Source organism: Rhinatrema bivittatum, chromosome 1 (assembly GCF_901001135.1).
Source record: "Rhinatrema bivittatum chromosome 1, aRhiBiv1.1, whole genome shotgun sequence".
NCBI lineage: Eukaryota > Metazoa > Chordata > Amphibia > Gymnophiona > Rhinatrematidae > Rhinatrema > Rhinatrema bivittatum.
The window spans coordinates 452490617-452512041 of NC_042615.1; the positions used below are offsets into that span (position 1 = coordinate 452490617).

The 21425-nt window shown below is 43.3% G+C and overlaps 1 long non-coding RNA gene across 1 annotated transcript in view; it reads right to left on the reverse strand.

The window, feature by feature from the left end:
* Positions 1 to 21425, reverse strand: part of LOC115093514 — a 1236544-nt gene that overhangs the window by 928223 nt on the left and 286896 nt on the right. The gene's annotated exons all lie outside the window — the stretch shown is intronic.

The following is a 21425-nucleotide window of genomic DNA, read 5'->3' on the forward strand; positions in this document are numbered from 1 at the left end:
ACTTAATGCAAGGCTTGGTTATTTAGTGTTTTTATCCTCCTAGTTCTAAGATCTGCTTTGCTTTAAGGTGACTATCTCAATAAGAATTTCCTCTGTAGATTTTATAGAAAATAGGATTTTAATGGTTTATTACTTTTTTGAAGAACCGTTTCTTAATGTTTGAATTTGGTAAGGAACTATTGAGTGAATAAAGCTGTAATTCTGTACAGGCCTAGGATTAGTCCCCTTGTACTAGATGCAATTATAATCTTAGGGGATGGATGATGAGAGTCTCTCCAGCCGATTAGTTGGTCAGTTTTCTTATGTTTAATAAATTATTTGATAGATGCTGCATAATTTTATGGGAACCTACCTGTTTAAATCAGTGGCCCTATTTGCATTTAAGAACAACTTTAGACTACATGAACTCTATGAAGTATATTATCTATCCTTTTTGATTTAATGATTGTTGTTTGGGGCTTTTTTTGTTTAATAGAAACATAGAAACATAGAAATGACAGCAGAAGAAGACCAACAGGCCAATCCAGTTTGCCCAGCAAGCTCTCACACTTATTGTCCCATATCTTTCTGTTACCCCCAACTGCTGAGTTCAGGGCCCTTATTGGTAACTTTTTGATTCCAATCTCCTTCCACCCCCACCATTGATGCAGAGAGCAGTGTTTGAGCTGCATCAAGTGAATTATAAGGCGTAATGTTTGAGGGTAGTAACCTTCGTAACGGGAAGTTACCCCGATGTTTGTATACTCATACTGCTCAGATCAATGCCTTGTTAGATGTTGTCTGGATGTAAATCCTCTTTTCCTCATTCCCCTCCTGCCACTGAAGCTGAGAGCCATGCTGGATATGCATTCAAGGTGAAGTATCAGGCTTGATTGGTTTAGGGTAGTAACTGCCTCAAGAAGCAAGCTACTCCCACGTTTATTTGTTTAACCAGACTGTGCAAATCAGTCCGTGTTGGTTGTTGTCTGAATGTAAATCCTATTATTTTATTCTGTATTATTGAATAGTTATTAATACTTTTCTGTATATGTTGACTGTTGTTCCCTATTTATTTTATTTAATTATTTAATACAAATGTATAAACTACCTTACCGGTTTAGACAAATCATCCAATGTGATGTACAACAGTAAACTATAAAATCATAAAAACAGTAAAATAAAAGCAATCTCTTCCACACATAGACAATAAAATGCAATGTGACTCAAAAACCCTATTATACTTTCATTAAGCCTAAGCCAGGTCTTCAATTTCTTTCTAAATTTCTGTAAGCCCTCTCAATCTAACTTGAGTCTTCTTAAGTGCCTTATTGGCTCAAGGAACTGCCCTTCATGCTCCCCCCCTGTGTCACATGGATCCTAGGCTTGCTACCATTGGATCTCGACCTCTAGCCCCAGCTTGTGGGGTCGTTTCCTGTAATCACTCTCCAAGACTGTTAGTCAGTTTCAGCAATGCTGCTTCAAAGCTAGAAGTGCCTGCGACCTCTGTAATACAATTAGCTTTTTTTAATAATAATAATTTCAAACTTAAAAGATCTTTGCCTGAAGACTGATTGGGAAGAAAAGTTAGCTGTGTGGAAGAGGGAAACCCGGGTGTTTCATACTGAGCCAGCACAGAAGATGACAGTGCCTGAAATAACCTAACTATGAAGGCAATGGAATTTAAGTGTCTGAAATAACCTAACTATGAAGGCAATGGAATTTAAGCATAGAAGAGATATAGAGGATAATAGTAAGAACAAGGCTGAAAGTTTGGGTAACAGACATCTGGGAAGCTGGTGCTGGTTTAAATGGCAGAAAACTAGAGACTAGGTGGGCTAAGATCCATAAATGATGTCATCTACTATGTTGGCTCTGTATTCACAATCAACACCAAGAAAGGACAGAGAGACAAGTATTTTAACAAACAAACTTTGCTCAGCTAAATCAATGTGTTACTTGGGTGTCAATAAGCCAGATGTATGTGCGAAACTTCTCAAACACAAGAGAAGTATCCCGGACCTCTCAATCATTCACCCATATGGACCAAAAAGGCTGACAAAAACCAATCAATTTCTCTTCATTTTTCAAAATGCATATAAAAACATATAGGGGTACATTTTAAAAGGCATCGCGCGTGCGTACTTTTGTTCGCGCATCAGGCGTATCTTATAAAATCCGGGATCGGCGCGTGCAAGGGGGTCCGAAATTGGAGCGGCCTCGGAAGTAACTTTCCTTCCACCCCCCCCCCCCCCCCCGCATCTTCCCCTCCCTTCCCCTACCTAACCCACCCTCCCGGCTCTAACTAGACCCCCCCCCCCCCTACCTTTATCTGAAAAGTTACTACTGCCTCCGGGCAGTAGTAACTTACACGCACCAGCGCGGCAGGCCCCGACACAGGCTGCTGTGTTGGGGTACTCGGCCATGCCCCCAGATGGCCCACACACCCCCGAACATGCCCCTGATCCGAAACCACGCCCCATGGCCACGCCTACGACCGCCCCTTTTTGCAAGCCTCGGGACTTACGTGTGTCCCAGGGCTTGCGCAGGGGATTTTAAAAGGGTTATGCGCGTACCTTATGCGCGTAACCCTTTTAAAATCCGGCCCATAAAGTGTATCATACCTTGAAAATCCTCAGCATTCAGCACAAATGAAGATTACACACTATATGTTTTAATATTATATTTTGAAAAATTAAGAGTGGACTATTTTCTGGCAGCCTTTTTGGTCCATATGGGTGAATGATCGAGAGGTCCGGGATACTTCTCTTGCATATTTGAGAAGTTTTGCACATACTTCCAGCTTGCTGACACTCACATAATACTCTTTGATTTAGATGAGCAAAGTTTGCTTGTTAAAATACTTGTCTCTCTGTCCTTACTTGGAGTTTATTAGAGTTGTCCAAGGCAGTGTGTTTGGTATGTTTTTTAGTCTTGGCTCTATATTCACAACAGTTTTTTTAACTAGCTGCCACTAAAAATGAACATTATTTTAACAAGGTCGTTTGAAACATGCACCTTAAATCACTGTAGTACAACAAAACAAAAACTACTGCCTGCTGTACATGATCTTATAATATAGTGATGCTCCCCTCTCTCACCTTCATTAGGGTATCTATGGGTAAAAAATGGTCTAATATTAAAAATGCTCCTGAACTGAACATCCATAGAAAAGACACAAGTTTGAGCTTTGAAACTATGCTGCTACAAATATGACATTCAAATAAGATCATCTGTTCAGGCTTAAAATCCTGTGGTCATATATGTTTCTCTATACATCATTCCATTTTTATTAAATAGGATAGTATTGCAGTCCTCTCAGATCTCAAGGACATGGCCTGGGTTGAACTACTAAACCACTCTACTCTTCTGAATCATTGTTCAGTTGCTTTATTTGTTTTACTATTAACCTGGTGTCTTGTCTCTTTCTGGTTACCATGCTCTAGGGAATTAGTGAAGAGGAAACACATAAAAGGTGGGGGCTTCTTGCACAAACAATGAGACCATGCTCATAGTAGATACAATGTCCAAACTGATATCCCTTGTTTGCCGTTGAATTTATTCAAAATGAGAATCTTGGGCAGAAAGATCATGATTTAAAGTTAGCAAAATTCAGGGATACATAGAAATTAACACAGAGAAGCAAATCTCTACAGGATAGATTAGAACATAATATCCCTCTTTAGTACCTTTTTTTTTTTTTTACAAAAGGAAAAAAACATTATGGAATAAATATTTCCAGATTTGTTTATATACAGTAAGTGATTCACAAATTTTGCTAATTGTGAAACTGATTCAACCTTGCAGAGGTCATTTACTGCATTCTTGCCATATCAGATGAATAAAAAGTATCATATACTATATTTGGCAAAGGCAGACAAGAGGCCTTGTGCAGTGTGAAAATCCCGAACAAAACCCTTGTTGTGGTTTTGGCCCTGTTTTCAGTCTCCAGCATGCAGAACATTATTGGCTTCTGAGACTCATTATCCCTTTTTTCAAACATGCAAAGTCAGTCTCCTGATGTCAGCAACATTCAAATTTGAATGGAATTGAGCACAGACCATGCTCAAAATACGATAGCATGCAATAAGGGTAATTTCAATAGGATTTCTGCAGGGAAAGTAGCGTTTTACCCAAAGAAATGGGCTTTTAGAAAATTATGCATATGGTATGTGCATTAAATTACTTGGACAGACACTGTGAAGTGAATGTTCAATAGATACACATGTAAACAAAAGCACATGCATGTGCGTAAAATAGCATGTACATGAGTATACGCTATTTTAAAAACCGCAACTACAAGTGTATAAAGAAAGGGGTGCGCCAGGAGCATTCCAGGGACAGACCGATATTTACATGCATAAGCTGCTATTTTACAATCTGCCAAAGTCTTTTACTTCCATATATTTACTCCTGCTCAATATCTGGCGTAAGTGATCATAAACACCGTAAAAGTAAAAAAAAATGATTGGGTGGGAGGTCCTGGTGAAATGGGGGAGAAGGAGACTTCAGGCTGAAGAGCCAGGAGGGTCTTCGTGAGCTGCAGATGGACTGGGCAAACTGGTAGACTACCTGGTAAAACTGACTTACAGGGGGTGAATGCGTCTAACGTGAGTAAAATCTATTCAGGTATCCCCTTAAAATTTTAAGTACAAATACGTGGATATATCATTTTCGTAGATGGTAACTTTCAAAGACAGAAGTGGGCGCACATTGAGGCATGCGCATTGGCGTGCTCAGGGATGCGGCTATTTTATAACTTATGCACACATAACCACATGTGTTATATAACAGCCTAGGTGTGCATCTGTGTGCACCCTGTTTTGCAACTGGGTGCGCACAGCCATGCACATCTGGGTATGAGATGCGGAAGTGGGGGTATTTTATAACAGGTGCACATCCACGCCATGACCAGTCTCACCTGTTTGCCCACCAGTTCGACTAGTGTAAAGCTAGGTCCTCCAAACCCTGCTGGCTTAATAGTTTTCTCTCCTTCCAGTTACCCCAGACCCTTTAATCACCTCAGAAATGGCTGTTTTGTTTTGTTCTTTTAATTTACATCTCCTCCATACCAGAAGAAGTCACATGGCACTGGACCTGGGCACGTGCCCAGGCTCATAAGTATTTGCATGCACATCTCTTGGCCCTGCTGCAGAATGCCCACACCCCACACAAACCACACCACGTCCCTTTTTGATGATATTCGCACATCGGTGGATGCATGCACATGTAGGCGGTATTTAAAATCCTCTGGGTACACGCATGTCTTACATGTGCACCCATCTCCTGATTTTGGCACTTGCCAGGCCTTTAAATTTACCTCTTCTCAGGCTCAATTCCTATTTATCTGGCTAAGCAGCACCTTTGCCACTACTTGGACAAATTTGAAGGTATCCAGATAAATAGTGCCTTTGTTTTAGACTTATCTGGATATCTTACATACCTGGATAAGTTAGAAAAGTGCTAATCAGACAAACAATTAGCACTTTTCAGACATATCAGGCTAAGTGCCTCTACTTAGCTGCATAAATTGGAACTTATCCAGATAAGTACCATCACTTTCACAGATAAGTCTGAACTTGTACAGCTCATGGTTTTTACATAAGCACGCATTTGTACTCATTTTTTATACCTGCACATGTACATATCCAGTGGTAAATAACCATTTGCCCACACATATGTGCACATTAGAGGTGTGCATCCGTTTTCCACGTATTTGTAATCCGCAACTTATTTTTTGCTATCTGTTAAATACGTGGGGAGGCGAAACGCATTGCGACTCCCCACGTATTAAACAGATTTCTGTTTAATTTGGCCTAAATAAAAATTTAACCCCCCCCACCCTCCTGACCCCCCCAAGACTCACCAAAACTCCCTGGTGGTCCAGCGGTTGGGTCCGGGAACTCACTCACACCCTCGGTGCTAGTTTCATCATGGCGCCGATAGCCTTTGTCACAGGGGCTACCGATGCCATTGGTCAGCCCCTGTCACATGGTAGGAGCACAAGATGGCACTGATGGCCATGTGACGGGCTGACCAATGGCACCGGTAGCCCCTGTGACAAAGGCTATCGGCGTCATGATGAAACTAGCACCGAGGGTGTGAGTGAGTTCCCGGACCCAACCGCTGGAGCACCAGGGAGTTTTGGTGAGTCTTGGGGGGTCAGGAGGGTGGGGGGTTGTAGTTAATTTAGTAGTAACGTATTTACAGATCGACAACTTATTGAATTCTCCATACTTCCGCATGAAACGGAATTGACCCCCCACGAATACGGATCACGTACGCAGCGAAAACGTTTTGCCTGCACATCTCTAGTGCACATGGGCGCATGTGAGTAGTTTTGAAAGTTATATGTACAATGGGCCTGATTTCCAAAAGCATTTCCTTGCTTAAAACTGGGTTTACAAGTGTAAATTCACTTTACCTGCGTTACATGGCTTTTCAAAATTGCTATAATATATGCATTGAATTGAACATGGGATTTATCTGCATTAAGTGCACTTTTACAGGTTAAATTACTTTTGAAAATTGCTATGATAATGTTATATATACAAGTGTAACTCCTTTATGTATGTAAGTCCACACTGAAAATTGGTGTAACTTATGGGCATATTTGCTGGCTAACATATGTTCAATGATACAAAAGTACCCCCATAATTGGCAAGAAACCAAAACTGCTTGCCATAATGTTCTCATAGCCTCATTTAAACATCTTAAGCAGTTATGCACCTTAACTCCAGAAAATAAATAATGGGGAAACACATTAGGGGTGTCCATTCATTTTGAAAGAACATGAAAAATGCAGCGAAACAGGCTGTTTTATTTCATGTTGGGTCAAAACCAAAATGAAAATAAAAAATTGCCAACAAAATGTGTTTTTATTTTCCTTTTCCTTTGTGTGTGCACAATTTGAAAATTGTATGTGTAAAATGCAAATGATATGCACAAAAAAGAATTTTGAACACACTATTTACAGGTTATGGTCACAGTTTTCAAACTGTGCTTGTAAAATGGAAAATAAAATTCAAATAAATAAGAAAATGTAAATAAAATAGAACAAAAAACCTGGAAACCTCCCCCCCCCCCCCCCGAAATGAGAAGAAATTAAAAAAATTGTGCACAGACCTAGAACACAACAGCAATACATATAGAAAACCCACAAAGCATTTAACAACATAATTTAAATTGCTTATCATGATATAAAGCATGGTTAACTTATTTTTCCTTGCAAGGCAAATGTCTATCCACCATCTCTTACCCATTAATCCCACTAAAAAAAAATCTCTTTTTTTGCTACTTCAGTTTTTTCCTTCATTCATGAATACTACCCTTGTCCAAAAAAAATGTGTTAAACTGACAGCTAACATGACAAGCAGGCCTATCTCTTACTCAGACCATGTACAAGTCATCTCCTACACTGCTTTCATGGCCTGATAGCTCACAACCATATTGAACGCATTAATAGAATGCACAGCGCTGCAGCCAGAGCTACAGGATACAACCCAATGACAGCCATTATGTGTGTAAATAGTAAGTGCTCGAAAACGATGAAAAAAAATACTGACAGTCATTCCTGTCTCTTCTCCCTGAGATACCCATCCAGGATTGGTCATTTCTCAGAATACCCAAAATAAACAAAGGGATGTATCAGATAGGCCTTATCAATATTTGCTATGGGAGGGAGGGAGAAAGAGAGGCTTTTGTGGACATGTGCAATATTCAACTATTTATATCACTATAGGAGGGCCAGCTAGTAACTCAAGGTGAGGTGTTGGTGGTGATTTAGAGTTCAGGGGCCAGTTATACATGCAGAGTGAGACGTATGAACAGCACAGTACACCTCAGTGAAGATCTGACATCATTTGGAGTAAGGAAAGTCTCACAAAGATGACATTTTTACTATGTTCTCTCACCCTAGCTTGATGGACTCTATAACAGGGTGCTATCTACCTAGGGCAAGAAATCTCAACTTTGTGTGACTTTCTTCATTCCAAATGACATCAAATCTTCACCGAGGTGTACTGTGCTGTTCGTAGGTCTCACTCTGCATGTAAAACTGGCCCCTGAACCCTAAACCACCAACAACACCTCACCTCGAGCTATTAGCTGGCCCTCCTATTGTGAAATAAATAGTTGAATACTGTGAAGACCTCCCCAGAGGTTCTCTCTCTCTCTTTCTTCCTCTCTCTTTCTTCCTCTCTCTCTCTCTCTCGCCTTCTCACTCATTATTTCCAGCATTAAAACCATGCAATAGCATGAATGGTACGATATTGCCCCTCAATTTAATTAATCCCAACCCTTTCAAAAATTTGCATTCATGCCATGTGGTTTCATGATTATCACATGCATTATGGTGATATTGCGTTATCTCATGCGTTAACACCATAACGTATTTTGAGGAATGACCCTATAAGTGAGGGGAGGAATGGGGACATTTAGCTGAGTATATTCAAAGGCATGGTGGTGCAGCTGTATATTTCAGCCAAGTTAGTTGAATAAGCTTATCCAGTGAATATAGGCAGCTGGATAGTGGCTCAATATGGGGACCTTTCTTTTACTTCTATAATCATAAAATGAAGAGGGCAAGATAAACTAATTTTCTAAGAAAATTATAGTAAATGTAGATTCTTTTTTTACTTCCAAAAACATAAGAACATTTTCAAATATGGAAATATTCATTGCATGCCTACAGTTGATCAGGAAACAGCCAAACAACATAGCCAAGGTCACTAGAGGTTTGGGAAATTATGGTTTACTAAATTCAACACTATACAAAATTAGATTAAAGGAGCCCTTGTTCTGGTGGTTGGGCCTAGAAGACAAGGGTCACACAGGGTCCTGGTGCCAACTCCTTTTCTCTCTCTCCCCCTATCATAGTCCATAGGCCACGGGCATTGGACAGTGAGGAGAAACACTCCTCCTGGCTTAAAGTGGGGGGATGACTCATTTTCTCTATCCTGGGGAGGCCTCTCTTCACTTTCAATGTGAAGGATCCAAGGGCTAACAAAATACTCTGGATGCTCAAGTTGGGTGTTCAAACAAAACATTTCTAAAGAACTTCTTCAATTGCAACATAGCATTTTACACATCACTTCTTGGTACAAATAACTTGTACTCACAGTTCTCCAAACTTTCTCTGTCTGTGCAAGGATCTTTCAGTAGATATGCCAGGGAAAAAATTCACTCTCTACACCATGGAAAAGCACAGCTTTCCAAGAAAACAGGTGTTCCTATTTATGGGCGGAAAATCCATTTCCAAGATCTTGACAGACAAAAACAGGGACTCAATCATTGCAAAACTCCCCACTTGTACCTATTCTCCCCCCAGGGTGAAGACTGCGGACGGGGGCCTCCAAATGTAACTAAAAGAACTTACCCACAGTTCTCTTTCTCCAGATGACACACTAGACCTTTCAGATGAAAGGCTCAGGCAGCAGGGAACAAACAATTCTTCTGGTTTTCCACGCTTCAGGACAGGAAGGTTGGCAGCAAAACTTACCACAAGAATCACAAGGCAAATTTGTCATGAAAAGGCAAAAAACTGGAATTCTCCTGCAGGGAGTCACCCCTGATCCAGGAGAACAGCAAAACCTCCTGGCCTTCCCAAGGAAAATTCACCCCAAAAATCCTCTTACCCAGGCCAAGCATCAGGGATTTTACAGAAAAATAAACTCTCAAAACAAATCCAAAAATCTGTTAAACAACCCCAAGACACCCTTACTGGACAGGCTGTGTAACAGCAAGTCAGTTGCCACCTTCCTAATCAATGCAGGTTCCAAGCCGTGAGGTCTAGCACACCATGAACAGGGAAAATGACTCAGGTAAAACATCTCCTTCTCTTCAGCTTGCTAACTCTGAGGGGCAGATTTTAAAAGTCCTGCACGCGTAAATCCGGCCGGATTTACTTGCGCAGGGGACTTGCGCGCCTATGTTGCATAGGCCGTCGGCACGCGCAAAGCCCCAGGACGCGCGTAAGTCCTGGGGCTTCTCTTGGGGGGGCGTGTCAGGGGCGTGCCATGGGCGTGTTGGGGCAGTGCAGCATTTGGGGCATTCCAGGGGTGGGGCGTGGCACCGGCCTGGGGGCATTCCATGGGCATGGCTGTTAGGGATGGGGGATGGGTTAGGTAGGGGACGGGAGGGGAGGGGAGCCGGAAAAAAGTTCCCTCTGAGGCCGCTCCGATTTTGGAGCGGCCTCGGAGGGAATGGAGGCAGGCTGCTCGGCTCGGCACACACAGGTTGCACAATTGTGCAACCCCCTGTGCGCGCCGACCCTAGATTTTATAACATGCGCGCGGCAGCATGTGCATGTTATAAAATTGGTGTAGATTTGTTCGCGCTGGGTTGCGCGAACAAATCTACGCCTGCACATAACTTTAAAAATCTACCCCTAAATATCACACTTAGTTGTCATGCAAGCTGCTTTTATACCAGCAGGGGGCCAATCCATTTTAACAATCTCTGTGGAGATGCTGTTTTGAAATGGTGCACCCTTCCCTCTACTACTAGTGCTAGCTAAAAAAAGATTTAGGAACTAGGACCACATAGTGTTGATCTGAAAGGGTCACATACTAAAACAAAATAAATAAAATTATATCGATCTAGACAGTTGATCTACAGAACATATTCATAGAGAAAAGATGTGAACAATTTAGATTATTTTAATAAGCAACCCACATATTCTTTCCTGTATACAGAGAATATAGATCTTGATTCTTAAACATGGAGCTAAGTAATGTCTTCTTGTTTTATAATCTGAGAAGTTAAAAATCAATTCAAAGGCTTTCATAATCAAAAAGGAATCTCACAGAGGAGGTATGTACTGTTCTACCAAAAGAATGACTTTTGCAGAATTGCATGCCTAAGCCTAACCTCAGCTTTGGTCATTAGCCAGATGGCACATTCCGGCCCTAAAGCATTGCACTTATTGATTAATTCTATCAAGATAGTCAAAGAAATAGATTGCTGAAGGCCATCTCTATGGCAAAGTCCCAAGCAGTAAAAGCACAAAATACTCAGCTTATGCTAACTTGTTTTACATTTAAAATTATGTTTAAAAGATCCAAAGTTGAACACTAAAAATAAAAAGAGTATTAGTCTTCATTGGAAAGCCCTTGTCTTTTTGAACATCTTACGCTTTCAGCAAGATTTTTGTTCCACAGAAACAAAAATAGAACGTCAACTTTATATGCAAAAGAAATGAAATCCTATGCAAAAATCAATAACCTAGGAAATATGATTGAAGTATCTGTTGTACTGTGGTAAAATGTGCCACCACTGTTTGAAGCAATGGAGACGATCTTCTCATTACAGAGAGACAATCTGAAAGAAGCATGTTCGTGTTTCCTTTTTTTTTTTTTTTTTACAATTTGTTTATACACCTATTTGGATACATTTAAAAGAATTGTGTGCTAGCCCATATTCTCAGCCATATGGACTCGCATACTCATGTGCATGAATTTTCTGTTGTGCACATGCATTTGTGTATATAATATAAAATAGGAAGAACTAGGAAAAAAGATGTAGGCATCATAGTTGATATTACATTGAAATTGTTAGCTCAATGTGCTGTGGCGGTAAAAAAAGCAAACAGAAAGTTAGGAGTTAGTAGGAAGAGAATGGATATCATAATGCCTTTGTATTGCTCAATGGTTAGACCGAACCTTGAATACTGTGTGCAAATCTGGTCAACGCATCTAAAAAAAAGATATAGTTGCATTGGAGAAGTACAGAGAAGGACGACCAAAATGATAAAGAGCATGGAACGGTTGCCCTATGAGGAATGCCTAAAGAGGTTAGGGCTGTTCAGCTTGGAAAAGAGACAACAGAGGGGGGATATAATAGAGGTCTACAAAATCATGAGAGGATTTGAATAGGTAAATGTGAAACTGTTATTTACCCATTTGGAAAATACAAGGACTAGGGAGCACTCCATGAAGGTAGCAAGTAGCATATTTAAAACAAATCAGAGAAAATTCTTTTTCACTCAATGTATAGTTAAGTTCTGGAATTCATTGTCAGAGGATGTGGTTAAGGAAACTAGTAAAGCTGGGTTTAAAAAAAGGTTGATTAAGTTCCTGGAGGAGAAGTCCATAAACTGCTATTGATAAATAGGAAGTAACTAGGGATGTGCAGAAGGACCACATACGTTACATTCGGTATTCATATTCGTGGGGGTAGGGGGGGCAGATACGTTGCATTCGGCAAGGGGGGGGGCCCCGATCCGTTCATGCGTTCCATTCTTCCATTTAATTAACTACAACCCCCACCCTCCTGACCCCCCCAAGACTTACCAAAACTCCCTGGTGGTCCAGCGGGGGTCTGGGAGCCATCTACTGCACTCTCACACCCTCGGCTGCCGGTATTCCAAATGGCGCCAATAGCCTTTGACCTTACTATGTCACAGGGGCTACCGGTGCCATTGGTCGGCCCCTTTCACATGGTAGGAGCAATAGACGGCCAGCACCATCTTGTGCTCCTACCACGTGACAGGGGCCGACCAATGGCACCGGTAGCCCCTGTGACAGTAAGGGCAAAGGCTATTGGTGCCATTTTGAATACTGGCAGCCTGTGTGCAGGAGATGGCTCCTGGACCCCTGCTGGACCACCAGGGAATTTTGGCAAGTCTTGGGGAGGTCAGGAGTCCCCCCCAAGACTTGCCAAATGTCCCTGGTAGTCCAGCGGGGTCCGGGAGCGATCTCCTGCACTCAGGCTATTAACTGTCAGTAATCAAAATGGTGCCGATAGCCTTTGCCCTTACTATGTCACAGAGGCTATCGGCGTCATTTTGTATACCAGCAGCCGACGGCGTGAGTGCAGGAGATCGCTCCCCGACCCTGCTGGACCACCAGGGATGTTTGGCAAGTCTTGTGGGGGTTAGAAGGGTCCCCCAAGACTTTCCAAAAGTCCCTGGTGGTCCAGCGGGGGTCCGGGAGCCATCTCCTGCACTCGAGCCGTCGGCTGCCAGTAATCAAAATGGTGCCGATAGCCTTTGCCCTTACTATGCCACATGGGCTAGGCACCATTTTGAATACCGGCAGCCGACGGCGTGAGTGCACTAGATGGCTCCCGGACCCCCACTGGACCACCAGGGAGTTTTGTCAAATCTTGGGGGGGTCAGGAGAGTTGGGGTTTTGTTTAAATTCTCTCCTTTAGATGGCCGAATAATTTGGTGAAGATTCAGCCCCCACTAGCATTTGTAGTACCCTCAGGCTGGATGGCATTTCACTAGGCTAGAGTTCGACCTGCCCCCTTGGCTGCTCCATCTAAGCCTCCACCACTGCCCATCATGGTGCCACCTCAGGTAATGCCACCACCACCACCTACACCTTTGCCATGCAGCCTGCAGCATCATCACTTTCACTACCACAGAAATGTTGTTCCCACCTCTTCAAGGGAATTGGTGCAGCTGGCAGTTCACATCTTGACTGAGCCCTGCAGGATCTTTAAGCAGCTATATTGATGTGCTGCTGACCTCAAGCCCCATGCCCTCCAAGGGCAGCGTCAGCTGCAAGAGGACACCGCTGCACAGGAATGCCAGAATTGGACAATCAGACAAAAGAGCTTCCCCAACTCCGAAAAGAGGGTGGTCAAGGAAGCATTAATTTCATTTAATATATTATTCATTATATTAATCACACCATGTTTTACAAGCACTTATTTTTTCGAGGACAGACTACTGCAATACACTATTACTTGGACTACCCATTTCCTCAATCAGACCACTTCAACTCCTTCAAAACTCTGCCGCTAGAATATTAACCAACACTAAAAGAAGAGAACACATTACACCTATTTTAGAAGTTCTTCACTGTTACAAATCATCTATGGCATTCAGTTCAAAGCTCTATCCTTGATTCACAAAATTCTCTACAATAGCAAAATGGATTGGTTAACTGCTTCTTTGCATTTTCACACTCCCCAGAGGAATTCCAAGTCAACAAGCAATGGATCACTGCCAGTACCATCACCAAAATCTGCACACTTAAACTCAGTCCGTGAAAGAGCACTTTCCATTGCTGGTCCACTGCTATGGAACACTCTCCCTCAGGATTTACGGCTCGAACCAGACACTAAAGCTTTTAAGAAAGCACTCAAAACTTGGCTTTTCCAGAAGGTGTTTTCGGAGTCCTAAAACTTTTCAAGCTTTGCTTTTATCCTGTCTTTTTAGTGCTTATAATTTTAAGAAGTGTTAAATGTATTTATTGTAATAAGGTTTATGTATTTCATTTTCATTGACTATGTTAAATGCTTTTAATAAGGCATTTTAATCAAATTGTACACTGATGTGATATCTATTGATGAATGTCGGAATAAAAAAAAAACCCCATTAAATAAATAAATAAATAAATAGATAGATAGATAGATAGATAGATAGATAGATAGATGTAAGTAATTCCTCCTGACTCAGCTCTTCTTCCTCCTTCTCTTCTTCATCTATGTGCTCATGTAATCTCTCAGGAGGAGGCAGGCCTCTGGTTCTGGCCAGGCTATGAAGCATACATCAGGCTAGTAAGACCTTAAGGGAGTTGTAAAGAAGGCATCCCCAGATCTGTTCAGGAAGAATAAATGCCTTTTGAATAGGCTGAAAGTTCTCTTGATGACTACTCTGGTCTGCTTGTAGGATCTCTTGAAGCGAACATGTACAGCCATCTTTGGGTCAGCCAGCAGGATAATGAGCCATGTTTTGAGTGAATATTCTATCACCTGTTGGGGAGAAGGCAAAAAAGAGCAGATATATATACTCTTGGGTTGGACAGCAAAGTAGGTCACAGGGCAGGGTTAGAGCATTCCTCCTATGCCAAAGCTGGCAGTCTATCTAGATATAAAGGAAACAAGAAGAGGTTAGTTGGTGTAGGGTGGTAGTGGTAAGTGCATTTCTACATAGAAGCAAGCACCTAGTGATGTAGCCTTCATAGAAGCAGTCATGAATTCCTGTCTGCGAAAGATTGTAGGCATTGTGAATGGATCCTGGAAACCTTAGCATGATGTCTAAGATGAATCTCTTGTCATCGCTGACCCCCTCCATATTGAGATACTGGAAGCCTTTGCGATTGTGGTAAGTGGCCTTGTCTCTCTCCGGTACCCTTATAAGCATATCAGTGCAATTAATATCCCCTATGACAGAAGGAATGCATGCTATTTAATAGAAATCAGTCATTTGTTCTGGTTGCCGTTTACTTTGAGAGAAGGATATACAGTGGTGTTTTTTTTAGAGAAATGTATCCAGGAAATTCTCAATATACATGGAGGTGGTAGATTGGCTTTTCCCAGGCATCACCCCTAGAGGTGTCTGGAAGTGGCTGGTGGCCAGAAATTCCAGAGCAGTAGTGACTTTGATGTGTACTGGCAAGCAGTAGCCACTCTGGGTGGAAGGTTCCAGGTCCCGATATAAGTGCTGGCATAGGCACAGTAGGGTTTCCTTGTTGAACTTGAACCTGTACAGGGCTTGCTCCTCTGAAAGATCAAAAAAAAATGTGCCTAGTTCTGTATACTCCATAAGGGGCACCTCCTTCTCATACTCCTCTTTCTCCTCTCTCTCCCTTCCCAACCATTGTGTCATAGGTACACAAAAGCAATTAGAATCATTTGACAAGGTAATCACCACTGACTCCCTCCCCTGTAGTTTCCAGTAGGTCCCAGTAACACACATTTCTAACCTCTTGTATAGCCTTTTATGTCCCAGTTACCCACTAATATGTCCCAGTTACCACCCATTATGGCCCAGACTATGCCAGATATGCTCAATCCCACTCCTCTTTCAGACCCTTTCTATCCCAGATACTCTCACTCCTAACTCTTGTGTGTCCAGGTGACCCCCTGCATGACCAAGAGTCATCCCAATTTTGCCCCAATATGTCCCAGTCTGTCCCTGACACACTCCTTCCCACTCCCTAACCTGCTCCTGTGTCCACACAACCAGAGATACCAACCACCCAAATGCCAAGTCAAAAATCAAAAGTTTGTACCTGTGTACGGAAATGAGCAGTAGTAAATGAACATGTGTAAGTTGGATGACATTGGCACATATGTTGCTTTTAATATATCTCATTGCTCAAAAACATGCTAGTCCCTTTTTGACATGCCCCTTTTTTGCATGTGTACTTTTGCTCGCATATGTGACCCCTATTTAAAATATGCATACGCGTGATTGAGCTACATACACACGTATATGGCCTTTTTTATGCAAGTAAGCCTTCGAAAATTTACCTGTTAGAGTTCATGTACCACATGGGGTAAATCAATTTCTGCTCAGACATTTCACAAGACCCCACGATATACTGTCATTAGAAATTGCGTTGTCATTAAAGTCTCTTGAGTTTATTGACTGAAGTCAAATTTGTTTATTAAGCTATGAAGGGCAAACATGGATGTTTCATGTTCAAAAATGAATTAATAGAATCCTCCAATGCAACAGTATATTTCCTAATACTCAGCACACCTGTGCTAGAGACCCCTAAATAGTAAAAAATGTATTCTATTTTGTACTTGTAATCAAAATAAAAGAGGGCCATTACTATTTGAAACAGCAATATTGCAACCAAGAAACCAAATATTGTATACTCCAATAAAAGAAAAACAAAATGTATATTTCCAAATTCATGCAAATTATGCCTTATTACTGACAAAAGAGTTATTTAAATATAGCATTATAATACTAGGTAGAGGTACAGATCAATAAAAGGGACAGAAAAGATACCCACTTGCCTCCTAGTGCCAGCTGACTCTCAGATGCGCCCCAAGGCAAATAACTTTCTGGGGGTCATCTGGCGCCATTTTGAAAAATAGTGCTGGTAGGGTAGGAATCTGTGGGGCTTGCTCCTGCTCGCACTAGCCCCAAGGAAGCTTGGAGGGATTTGGGGCTGGGTTTGGGAGGGGATGACTGCTTTGGTAATCCAGAGGTGTGCTTTTTAAACAGGTGTAGGGCCAAAGGATACTTTTCCCAAAAATTGTGCACAAACTGGAGGTATTAGGAAAGGGGATCTCCTAGCCATTGCAGTGAGAATATTGACACAGTCTGTGGTTCCCTTCTAGAGCCCAAGGTAAGTATGATATGCGGCTAGACAGTGATGGTTGGGGGTCCTCTTTCTCCTGGACTTTGAACGCTGCCTGTAAAGCATTCCCAGACCCTGCTGGTCTCAAGAACAGGATTTGGGTCTGGTTATTGGTTTTTGGTTTCTCACCTAATAGCACACAATACAGTTGTGGGGTCAGTGAGCTAGTCCTATAAAACTTTTGTTTTATATCTTCAGTAATTTAACAGACTAGTGCATTGCATTAATATAAAATGATCCTTAGCATTTAGAGTTTGTTAGCTTTAACACAAATGCAGAGGTTGATTAACAGCCTGATATTCCCTGAAGTTCATGAAATTTCTGCTTAAAGCAGCAATTCAACAAAGACAAAAAAACTGGGCTTAGTTAAACTGCCATTTGCGAGGTGTGCAAGATAACACTATGAGCTATATCTCCTTTGAAGAGGAGAACACTTTGGAAAAGAAAAATGAACTTATTAAGATTCTTCCTGCTATCTCATCTCTGGCTTGCTCTCTCTCTCACACCTCACGGGGTCCCAGTAAGAAACAGTTGAGAGATCTCAGGTTTCAGATAGAATGAGTAGTGCACAATAGCTATCTCATGTCTGACAACCATTAAAAACTTAGAGCCATCACAGAGAGCGAATCTGTCTTCTCTCTCTTTTTAATCTATGCATTAAGCCTTTGGGAATTTATATTCCCACAATCGGTACTAACTCAAATGGGAATTTAAATCCCTATTAGAAATGGACCCAGAGCAGGAACTGAAAAACAGGATGGACTCCAAATGTCACTAATCATAGCAAGTCTGGAGTTGGTTGGGAGGAAGAAAACATTCACTATGAATTTTGTGGAACTTGTTTAATATTACTGGTACAGCACGTGGACAGCAAACCTCTCAACTCTGTTGCTGCCAGTCTTCTTCGGCCATGCTCCGGAGGGACCATGTACAAAGGAGAGGGTGAATACCTGTGGAATCTTCGGCTTTCCTGTGTGGTCTGCCAGTTTATTGAAGGCAGCTACATCAATGTGGACACATATTTACTAAGAAGTGCAACAGAGATCAATTTGTTTCACATACTGTAGTTATCAGACAGTTTCCAAATGGCAGTTATTGACCCAGCTGATTTGAACTGTTGAACTAGGAATGAAAAATTCCCTAGCCTCATGCCAAATCTTTAAGCCATCCAGGCCCCATGAGCTCTATTTTCCAAAGGATGTCCCTAATTCTTTGGGAATGATAAATATGAGTATGAGTAATATTAATCTGATCCTTTTTTAATTGAGAATGGTAGTATATTTCAATATTTATTTTTGCAAGTTACTAAGGAAATACCTTTCCTTCTCAGAAAGAGCTGAAGGTGTACTCTCTCCTTGCAGGTGGGAAGTGAAGGGGGAGGAGAAGGTTAAAAAGATGACAATAGGTGTTACTGCTCACAAGTTTCAAATGTGTGCTAATTCAATTTATTTTTGTGTCAGTTGTTGCGGTTCTGTCCGCGAGCGCCGCGACCAGACCCTTACCTCCGTGTTTCTGGACCTGTTCCTGCTTTCACCGGCCTAGTTCCTGTCTTGTTTGGCGGCGTCCCGGCAAGGGTTGCGCCGCCAGGAAGCCTTCCATGGATGCCCTGTCTCTAGGCGCGCGCGCGCGCCACTTGGGCGCTTTTCTAGTCCGTTTCCCATCAGTAGTGACTCCGCCCAAATCCTGACATCAGACGCCATGGCCTTGATAAGCCGGCCGCGGTCACCCAGTCTTTGCCTTGCAACGAGTTTACCTACCGGATCCCTGTTGCGCTGTGCCCCGGAGCGTCTTGCTTTGCTAATCGTTCCGTTCCTGCCTGCCTGCTATAGTTCCTGCCTGGTTCCAGAACCCGAGCCCCGTTACAGTACTGACCTACTGTCCTAGTCTGGATCCAGTTCCCAGTCCTGATCCACCACCGCCTAAGTCCCAGTGGCCAGGCCCCTACGGGCTCCTCCTGGCAGGGGGGGGGCTTCGGCTTCCAAGGGTGAAGCCACCTAAGTCCCAGCGGTTGGGCTCCTACAGGCTCCTCCCGGGGGAGTACCAGCTTCCAGGGTGAAAAGCACCTCTACGTCCAGCCTGAACATCTGCCTCCCGGCCTGTGGTATACTAGAGACTTTTGAATACCTTTCCCAGTCTCCTGCAGGTCAGCCCAAGGGTCCACTAAACTGACATTCCCTAACAGATTGCAAGGCCATGGACTCGGCGGATGTGTCCGCTCACCTCGGACCTGCCCAGGATGGCCCGGCAGATGCTACAGCACCAGAACTGGATTGATACACTGGCAGCCATGGTGGACTATCCTCGTGCCTGGAGTCCCTGCCTCCTCCTGGCAGAGTCCCCGAGGGACACAGCTCTTCTGTGACTCAGCTATCCGCACCCTCCCGCTATGCTGGAGATTTAAGGACCTGCCGCGGCTTTCTGAACCAATGTTTTGTATGGTTCTCTCTGCTGCCTCGGCAGTTCCCCTCGGATGCGGTGAAAGTTGCGTACATCCTGTCCCTGCTTGATGGGAGAGCCTTAATATGGGCTTCTCCCCTTTGGGAAAACAATGATCCTTCACTAACGAACTTACAACAGTTCATCTCAAACTTTCATCAGGCCTTTGATGAGCCCGCCCGAGTAGCCACGGCTACGTCTGATCTGCTGCAACTCCGATAGGGGGCGCGCTCCTTGGAAGATTATGCTATGGAGTTTCAGACTTTAGCCCAAGAAGTAGGTTGGCAGGATGGTAATCTTAAGGCCATCTTCTTGGAAGGTCTGTCCGGACGCATAAAGGATGAGATTGCCGCTCGAGATCTGCTGGAGGACCTCAACGCCTTGATTGAGATGTATCCTCTCCCAAGATTTCTCGTCCAGATGCTCCCACCTGCGAATCTATGCAGCTGGGATGGGCCCCACTTTCTGCTGAAGAAAGGCAACATCACCGTTCGTTGAAGTTGTGTTTATATTGTGGTCAGAAGGGCCACTTCTTGGCATGCTGCCAGGAGTGTGCGGAAAATGCCAAAGCCTAGGAGGTCGGGAGGAGCTCCTCCTAGGCTCTGTTACAGCTCCTCAATGTACCGTCCATGTTACCCTGGAATATCCTAGAGGATCGTTTGAGATGATGGCCTTCCTGGATTCGGGAGCCGGAGGTAATTTCATCCTGCAGGACCTAGTCTCTCAGTTGCGCATCCCTATGCAAAGACAGGAGGTCCTGATACGAATTACCTCTATCCAGGGGACACTCCTTCCAGGACCTGTCCTGATGTCCACGGCACCCGTTACTGTCCGCACCGGGGCGATCCATTTGGAGGAGATAGCCTTCCTAGTGTTGGATAAGGCTGTCCACCCTGTGGTGCTAGGGTTGCCGTGGCTACAGAAACACTCGCCCACGATTCAGTGGGATACATTACAGATTATTGAATGGAAACCTTTTTGCTTAGCTAATTGTATGAAAGTGCCTAAGATTCCCGCACTTCCGTTGATGCACTCTGCCTTGGGTCCTCTTGCACCTTATGAGGACTTTACGGACATATTTTCCTATATCCAGGCGGAGATCCTTCCACAGTCTCACCCGTCCAAGTCACCTGCAGGGGCAGGCTCCTTCTATGTTAGCAAGCAGGACGGCTCGCTGAGACCATGCTTAGACTATTGAGGCTTAAATTTCTTTGCTAAGCGAGACCGATACCTGCTCCCGTTAATCTCGGAGCTCCTCGATAGGCTCCAGGGAGTGAAGATTTTCACAAGGTTGGACTTACGTAATGTTCCGGCGAAGTCCCAGCACTTTGCGAGTGAGGTGTTTCGGGATCTTCTGAATACTTGCGTAATCGTTTACCTCGACAATGTGTTAATCTACTCCCAGGACCTGCCTTCCCACCGTCAGCATGTCCGTCAGGGGCTCCAAATACTTAGAGAGCATGGCCTGTACGCGAAACTGGAAAAATGTAGCTGTGAGAAGACGTCCCTGCCGTTCCTGGGCTACATAGTCTCTGCAACCGGCTTTTGAATGGATCCTGAGAAAGTGGCGGCAATTAAGAACTGGCTCCGTTCTAAGGGCCTTAAAGTGTTGCAACGCTTCCTCGGTTTTTCCAATTTCTACCATCACTTTATTCCTAACTACTCTTGTATTGTGACCCCGCTGACTGCCTTCACCCGAAAGGGGGCCAATGCGGTGGATTGGCCAGTTTCCGCCTGCCAAGCCTTCGAGGCCCTTAAGGAAGCCTTTTTGTTAGACATCTGCCTTCGTCATCCGAATCCCAGCCGGCCCTTTGTGGTGGAAGTGGATGCCTCCAATGTGGCCGTGGGGGCCGTACTGAGCCAGTACTCAGATTCTGGACAATTGCTACCCTGTTCATATTTCTCAAAGAAATTCTCTCCAGCAGAGAGAAACTACTGTGTTGGAGATAAAGAGTTGCTAGC